We start from the raw sequence: 8902 nt of genomic DNA, 5'->3' as shown, positions 1-8902 counted from the left end.
TTCATCTGATGCCTTGCCATGCTATGACGTTTATATGACGTTTTACGCCTTAATATACTATGATGTTTTTTTCTACCTATTATGCCATAATTTACTCTGAAGTTCTTTTGCATTTTCTACCATAGTATATTTTCATGTTTTTGGCATTTTTAAGATTAATTTTATTATTTCGTCTGATGCCTTGCCATGCTATGACGTTTTTATGAACTTTTATGCCTTAATATACTATGATGTTTTTTTGACGTTTTATGCCACACTATACTATGACGCTTTTTGGCATTTTTCTACCATAGTATATTTTGACGTTTTTTGGCATTTTTAAGCCTAATCATATTTTTTCGTCTGATGCCTTGCCATGCTTACGGGTTTATATGACCTTTCATGCCTTAATATACTTTGATGTTTTTTTGACGTTTTATGCCATACTATACTAAGATCTTTTTTGGCATTTTTAAGCTTAATTTTATGCCATACTATACTAAGATCTTTTTTGGCATTTTTAAGCTTAATTTTATTATTTCGTCTGATGCCTTGCCATGCTATGATGTTTATATGAACTTTTATGCCTTAATATACTATGATGTATTTTTGACATTTTATGCCATACTATACTAAGATCTTTTTTGGCATTTTTAAGCTTAATTTTATTATTTCGTCTGATGCCTTGCCATGCTATGATGTTTATATGAACTTTTATGCCTTAATATACTATGATGTATTTTTGACATTTTATGCCATACTATACTAAGATCTTTTTTGGCATTTTTAAGCTTAATTTTATTATTTCGTCTGATGCCTTGCCATGCTATGATGTTTATATGAACTTTTATGCCTTAATATACTATGATGTATTTTTGACATTTTATGCCATACTATACTAAGATCTTTTTTGGCATTTTTAAGCTTAATTTTATTATTTCGTCTGATGCCTTGCCATGCTATGATGTTTATATGAACTTTTATGCCTTAATATACTTTGATGTTTTTTTGACGTTTTATGCCACAGTATACTATGACGTCTTTCGGCATTTTTCTGCCATACTATATTTTGACGTTTTTTGGCATTTTTAAGCTTAATTTTATTATTTCGTCTGATGCCTTGCCATGCTATGATGTTTATATGACCTTTTATGCCTTAATATACTATGATGGATGTTTATATGAACTTTTATGCCTTAATATACTATGATGTTTTTTTGACATTTTATGCCATACTATACTATGACGTTTTTTTGACATTTTTTAGCCATACTATACTTAGATGTTCTTTGGCATTTTTATCCCTTACTACACTTTGACCTTTTTTTGGCAATTTTATGCGTAATTATATTATTTCGTCTGATGCCTTGCCATGCTATGATGTTTATATGAACTTTTATGCCTTAATATACTATGATGTTTTTTTTAACCTATTATGCCATAATATACTATGACGTTCTTTTGCATTTTTCTACCATAGTATATTTTGATGTTTTTTGGCATTTTTAAGATTAATTTTATTATTTCGTCTGATGCCTTGCCATGCTATGACGTTTTTATGAACTTTTATACCTTAATATACTATGATGTTTTTTTGATGTTTTATGCCACACTATACTATGACGCTTTTTGGCATTTTTCTACCATAGTATATTTTGACGTTTTTTGGCATTTTTAAGCCTAATTATATTGTTTCGTCTGATGCCTTGCCATGCTATGATTTTTATATGAACTTTTATGCCTTAATATACTATGATGTTTTTTTGACGTTTTATGCCATAGTATACTATGATGTTTTTGGCATTTCTCTGCCATACTATACTTAGATGTTTTTTGGCATTATTATTCCTTACTATACTCTCTTGTTTGATGCTGTCAAAATATAGTATGGCAGGAAAAAATGCCGAAAAACGTCATAGTATAACTTTTCAACAGAATAAACGATGAAATGAAAGATGAAAACTGAGTTGAAAATCAAAATCAAAAAAAAATATAGGATCTAAAAATTAAAAATATAACTGGTGAAAATCATGTTTTGTTTTTTTAATTTGGTGTGAAAAAACACAAAAGAACAACAGAAAGTGACACAGATAGACAAAGAGTATATGAGATTGTATGTGTGTGTGTGGTGGTTCATGTGTCTGCTGCTCATGATGTTCTAATAAAAGTTTTTGATTGTATACAATAATATACAGATAGTCTCAAAATGATATTGATCATTATAATAATATGGCATAAAACGTCAAAAAAACATCATTAGTTATATATAAAAGGCAAGTGAGATATGTTTACATAATAAAAAATGCATGTGGCATGCAGCATTCAGACGAAACAATATAATTAGGCTTTAAAAAATGCCAAAAAAAAGTCAAAATATACTATGGAGAAAATGCCAAACGAGCGTCATAGTATAGTGGTGGCATAAAACATCAAAAAAAACATCATAGTAATATTAAGGCATAAAAGTTCATTATAAACATCAAGCATGCCAGGCCATCAGACGAAACAATTTAATTAGCTTAAAATTGCCAAAAAAACTCAAAAATATACTATGGTAGAAAGCAATGCCAAGAGAAACGATCATAGTAATTAGTATGGCATACCAAACGGCTCAAAAAACACTTCATAGTATATTAAAGCCATAAAAGTATTATTAAACATCATATCATGCCAAGGCAATCAGACGAAAAACAATTTAATTAGGCCTTAAAAATGCCAAAACAACAATCAAAATATACTATGGTCAGAAAATGCCAAAAACATCATAGATCATAGTATGGCATAAAACGTCAAAAAAAACTTCATAGTATATTTAAGGCATAAAAGTTCATGATAAACAGTCATAGCAGCCATAAGGCATCAGACACGAAACATATAATTACGGCTTAAAAATCGCCAAAAACATCCTATGTCTAAAAACTTTAGCTAAAATACTTTAGATATAGTATGCCAAAACCATAATAAGATATGTAAACGTCAAAAAAACATCATAGTATATTAAGGCCATAAAAAGTTCATATAATACTATCATAGCCATCGGCAATATCTACATGACAGACAGAACCAGTAATATAATTAGGCTTAAAAATGCCCAAAATAAACATACAATATAGAATATATAAGTTATATGTGCTATTAAAAATAAATGGCTAAAATACCTCATAGTAACTAGTAATTGGAGTCATACAAACGTCAAAAAAACATCAATAGTTAATACTTAAGAGGCATCAAAAGATGTCAGTATAACACTTCATAAGCATGGCAAGCATCAGACGAAACAATATTAAATAGGCTTAAAAATGCAAAAAACTCAAGATATAGTCATGGCAAAAAATGGCAAAACGCTGCATAGTATATCGTTGGCATAAAACGTAAAAAAACAATCATAGTATATAATGGCATAAAAGTTCATATAAACTTTTACTTTGGGGCATAGCAATGGGCAAGGCATCAGACGAAATCAATGAAAATTAGCTTAAAAAATGCCAACAAAACACTCGTAAGATAATGAGTACTAGGCTAATATGCAAGAAACAGACTGCCAAAGCTATCCATTGTATAGCTGTATAAAACAGTCAACAAAAACATCATAGAGTATAAGGGCATAAAAGTGCGAATATGAACATCATAGCATGCAAGGCATATCAGACGAACATATAACTATAGCTGACATAAGATTGCCAAAAAACATCTAAGCTATAGTTATGGGCTAGCAAAAAGTGGCAACATCGACTCATTAGCCTATCAGGATGTCTAGCGCAATAATAGCATCTAAATAAAAACTACTGCGATAGTATATTAAGGCAAAAAGTCATATAAACGTTTCATGATAGCCTGCAAGGCATCAGACGAAATAATATATATTACCGGGAGCAAAATCTCTCACAAACAAAGGCTCAAGACGATCTTGCTAGCTAAGGGATAAAAATCCAAACAAGATATCTAAGCTCTATGTCGCCAGAACTATGAGCCACATGAAAATGCAGAAGAAACGTCATATGTATACCCTATGGCCATACAAACGTCAAAAAAACATCATAGTATATTAGCGCTGAAAAGTATTGCACTATAAAAAATCGTAGACACTGGCAAGGCATCAGCGAAACATATTAATTAGGGCTTAAATGCAAAAAACGTCAAATCTACTATGGAGTACAGAAGAGAATGCCAAAAAGGTCTTACATAGTATAGTGGTGGCATAACACTACGTCACAAGAAAACATCAGGAGTACTATTGAAGACATAAAGGTCATAGTTAAACCCGTAAGCATGGCAAGGCAATCAGACGAAAAAAATATAATTAGGTCTTAAAAGTGCAAAAACGTCAAAATAACATGTAGAAAGACTCGCCAAAAATAGAGCGTTCCAATCAGTATAAGATAGCATCAAGTCTCCCTAATCAACTCCATCAAAACATCATGAGTATATTTGACGTGTGTGATTTTGGCATTTTGTAAAGAACCTCATAGTATGAGTGGGTCGATACTGATGACCGTTTGCCATGCTTACAGGTCCACTCTATTTGACGCTATTCAAATGCATGTAACAAATAATACATGTGATGTATATTATAGCGTATGTTGATGACCACTCACTGTACCTGTGACTGACAGAGCTCCGTCCACAGTTTTTGGGAACGAGTTAGAGAGCGAGTTGTATACCTATATGAGCGCGTTTGACATTTTTCTACAGCTACTCCTCTCATACGTTACGTATATACTAATTTTGACGCGACTTTACTTCTGCATTTTTCAGGAGAGGAGGAAGCGCTATTCTATATATGTTTCGTGTGCGTGTGGCCTTTTGCCATGCTATGATTTGTATTTCATGAACTTTATGCCTTAATGTAACTATGAGTGATTTTTTTGACGTTTATATGCCAATACCTATTACTATGAACAGTTTTCTGGACTATTATTTCTGCCTCTCTATCTACATGTGAAGGAGTATTATTCTTAGAATGTTTTTTGGTATCTATTCTATCTCGATTATCTACACTTTGACCTTGTATTTTGGTGCAATTTATGCCGCTCTCGTAATTATATGTTATTCGTATACTGGTCACTGCACTGCCATGACTTATGACGCTCTTTATATGATCTCTTTTATGCCTTAACTGTATCGTCCTTTTCTTACAGTTGCCTTTATACATAATGATGACTCATTTTTTGAACACGTTTTATGGCCCTAGTACTATTAGCCTATGACGATTATTTTGCCATTTTTAAGTATACTTGTACTTTAGATGTTTTTTCGGTACTATTTTCAAGCCCTAAATCTAACAATCGATTCTACAGCTCGTATGCATAGCCTTAGCCATTGCACAGATGTTTATATTGAACTTTTATGCCTTAATATACTATGATTTTTTGTTGACGTTTTATCCACAGCGGTTACTACTATGACGTTACGTGTTTCTCTCACGAGCATGTGTTTGCGTGGCCATATCTTAATATTTGAACACTGGTTTTGGTGTCAATTCTCTTAAGCTTTAGTTTTATTATTTCGTCTGATGCCTGCCATGCTATACGTTTATATGACCTTTATGCCTAAATGGCGATTTACTCACGCGTCATAGCATGTTTTAGCATGGTTGATCGTTGTGTATGCCATACTATACTATGGACGTATGGTCCAATACTTTTTTTGAGGCTCATACTTAGATAACTTAGATGGTAGTCGGCATTTTTAAGCCAGACTAAATTATATTGTTTCGAGATCCTATATGATGCGCAGCCTCGCCTCCTGCTATATGTGTCTATTGAACTTCTTAATGCCTCCGTATCTTATTACTTATGATGCTTCTCTTTGGAGCGTTATGTATGCCATACGAGGTGATACTATAAGTATTTGCCATTTTTTAGCCATACTATACTTAGGATGTTTTTGGGCATTTCTAAGGGGCACTAATTATATGTTTCGTCTGATGGCCTTGCCATGCGTGATGATGTTTATAATTGAACTTGTTATGGCCGTAAGTATACTATTGAAGTTTTGGTTTTGAGCGTTTTATGCCGTGATGGAATTGACGAGATAGTACTAGTGATGTTTTTTTGGATGTGATTTGCATCTGACCATAGTATATTTGAACGGTTTTGGCATGTTGTTAGAGGCACTAAGTTAAATTGTTTGATAATGCGTGAGATGCCTATGGCAAATGCGTGATGGAGTGTGTATATTATTACTGTGTGATGCTAATAGAACTATACATATGAGTTTTTTTAGGACTGATTTGAGTATGTGCGCAATACATCAAAGTGACTATGATGTTTTTTTGGCACATTTGCTTCGTGACCATGATTGTATAGCAACAAAACTATTTGCATGATATTTTGGGTGCATTTCTTAAGCCTAATTTAAATTGGTTTCGTCTTGGTATGCCTATGGTGCGCATGCTATGAATGTTTTATAATGAACCGTTGTATGCCTTAAATATTACTATGATGTTTTATGATTAGTTTTATGCCACACAATGTCAGAAAAATATAGTATGACGCTCTGTGCATTTTTGCGTACCAGTAATGTTCATCCTCAAGTTTCTGCACGCTCTTTTTTTGGCATTTTTAAGCCTAATTAAATTGTTTCGTCTGATGCCTTGGCATGCTCTGATGTTTATATGAACTTTTATGCCTTAAGGTGTATACCATGTGCTATTATTTTATGTTGTTTATGCCACACTTACTGACTTATGACGCTTATTTGGGCATTTCTACCACTCGGATCACATCACTTATGTACGCGTTTATTTAGCACTTTCTCAATAAGAGCTTCGACGTATATAATTATATTGTTACTACGGATGCTAAGATGGCACGTCGACAACGAGTGGCTCCTATAATATTATAATCTCTATGGCAACTATTTGATAAACTTTTATTGCCGATTAATATACTCGTATTGTGGATCAGTTCTTTTTGACGTTTTAGCCAAGATTATACTATGAGTTTTTCCGGCATTTTTCTGCAATTTTCCAGGTCAGTCAAATTAATCAATTACCAAAACCGATCAGTTCAACTCTACAGGGAAGTCAATTTTAACTTCTGCCTCTGGATTTATATTCATGAGTGGCCGAGACCTTGTTGATAAGCACTGAAATGGAGACTGTTTCAACAGGTGGGTGACAGATGTGCGACAGAGGTGCGACATGTGGACCCACCTTGACTGCTCTCCACCATGGAACGGCAGCAGACACTGTTGATGCTTCGGTCTCGGAGGCCGGATGTTGTTCTTCGCTCCCATCAGCTTGATGTCTCTCTGCAGGGCAGTAGGGCAGCCGAACGACCCACTGTGGACGCAAACACACCTGACGTGTCACCTGACGGCGTTCACCTGACGGGTCACCTGAACGGGTCACCTGACGGGGTCACCGACACTCACATGAGGTTTTATAAATTCTCAGATATAATTTACATAAAAAAGTCTTTTCTTCAACATTTTTAGTTTTTATACTTTATGTCTGAGAAACAACAAACAAATGATTTTATAAATATTTTTACAAAAATATAAAATATATTTGTTTACATTCTGCACTGATTATAAATATTAAATATAAATATTTGCTGTAACAGGCTTGGGCGTGTTTCAAGTGACAAGACGAGTCGGATTTCTTAGCAAAGTACTGAATCAAGAGGAGAGCAGGAGGAGCAGGAGGAGGAGGAGCAGAAGAGAGGAGGAGGAGGAGCAGGAGGCAGGGGGAGGAGGAGGAGGAGCAGGAGAGCAGGAAGGAGGAGCAGGAGGAGGAGGAGGAGACAGGAGGAGGAGCAGAGGAGCAGGAGCAGGAGGAGGAGCGGGAGCAGGAGGAGGAGGAGGAAGGAGGAGGAGCAGGAGCAGGAGGAGGAGGAGGAGTGAGCAGGAGGAAGGAGGAGGAGAGCAGGAGGAGGGAGCAGAGAGCAGGAGCAGGCAGGAGGAGCAGGAGAGGAGGCAGGAGCAGAGGAGGAGCAGGGAGGAGCGGAGGAGGCAGCATAGGAGGACCAGGAGGAGGAGGAGGAGCAGGAGGAGGCAGGAGCAGGAGGAGGAGCAGGAGGAGGCAGGAGGAGGAGCAGGTAGGAGAGCAGGGAGGAGGGAGGAGGAGCAGGAGCAGGTAGGAGGAGCAGGAGGAGCAGGAGGAGGTAGCAGGAGGAGGAAGCAGGAGGAGGAGGAGCGAAGCAGGAGAGGAGGAGGAGCAGGAGGAGCAGGAGGAGGAGCAGGAGGAGGAGCAGCGAGGAGGAGGTTAGGAGCAGGAGCAGGAGGAGGAGCAGGAGCGAGGCAGGTAAGCAGGAGGAGGAGCAGGAGGAGGAGCAGGAGCAGGAGGAGGAGCAGGAGGAGGAGGAGGCCAGCAGGGAGGAGGGAGGAGGAGCAGGAGGAGGAGCAGGAGGAGCAGTGAGCAGGAGGAGGAGCAGAGGAGGAGCAGGAGGAGCAGGAGCAGCGAGGAAGGAGCAGGAGGAGCAGGAGCAGGAGGAGGAGCAGGAGCAGGAGGAGGAGCAGGAGGAGGGAGAGCAGGAGGAGGAGAGGGCAGGAGCAGGAGCAGGAGAGGAGGAGGAGGAGGAGGAGCAGGAGGCAGGGAAGAGGAGGAAGGAGGAGGAGGAGCAGGAGGAGGAGAAAAGAGGAGGCAGGAGCAGGAAGAGGATAGGAGGAAGCAGGAAGGAGCAGGAGGAGGAGCAGGAGAAGAGGAGGAGCAGGAGCAGGAGCAGGAGGAGGAGCAGGCAGCAGGAGAGAAGCAGGGAGACAGGAGAGGAAGGAGCAGGAGCAGGAGGAGGAGCAGGAGGATAGCAGGAGCAGGAAGAGCCAGGAGCAGGAGTGAGGAGCAGAGGAGGAGAGACAGCAGAGGAGGAGGAGGAGGAGCAGGAGCAGGAAGAGAGTGTAGGAGAGGAGGAAGGAGCAGGGGAGGAGAAAGAAGGAGCAGGCAGCAGGAAGAGGAGGAGGAGGAGCAGGGAGGAGCAGGAGG

The sequence above is a fragment of the Seriola dumerili genome, unplaced genomic scaffold, assembly GCF_002260705.1.
Source record: "Seriola dumerili isolate Sdu_G_001 unplaced genomic scaffold, Sdu_1.0 BDQW01000248.1, whole genome shotgun sequence".
NCBI classification, from domain to species: Eukaryota; Metazoa; Chordata; class Actinopteri; order Carangiformes; family Carangidae; genus Seriola; species Seriola dumerili.
The sequence above is the reverse complement of the archived record's forward strand: the minus strand, read 5'-3'. Positions refer to the sequence as shown.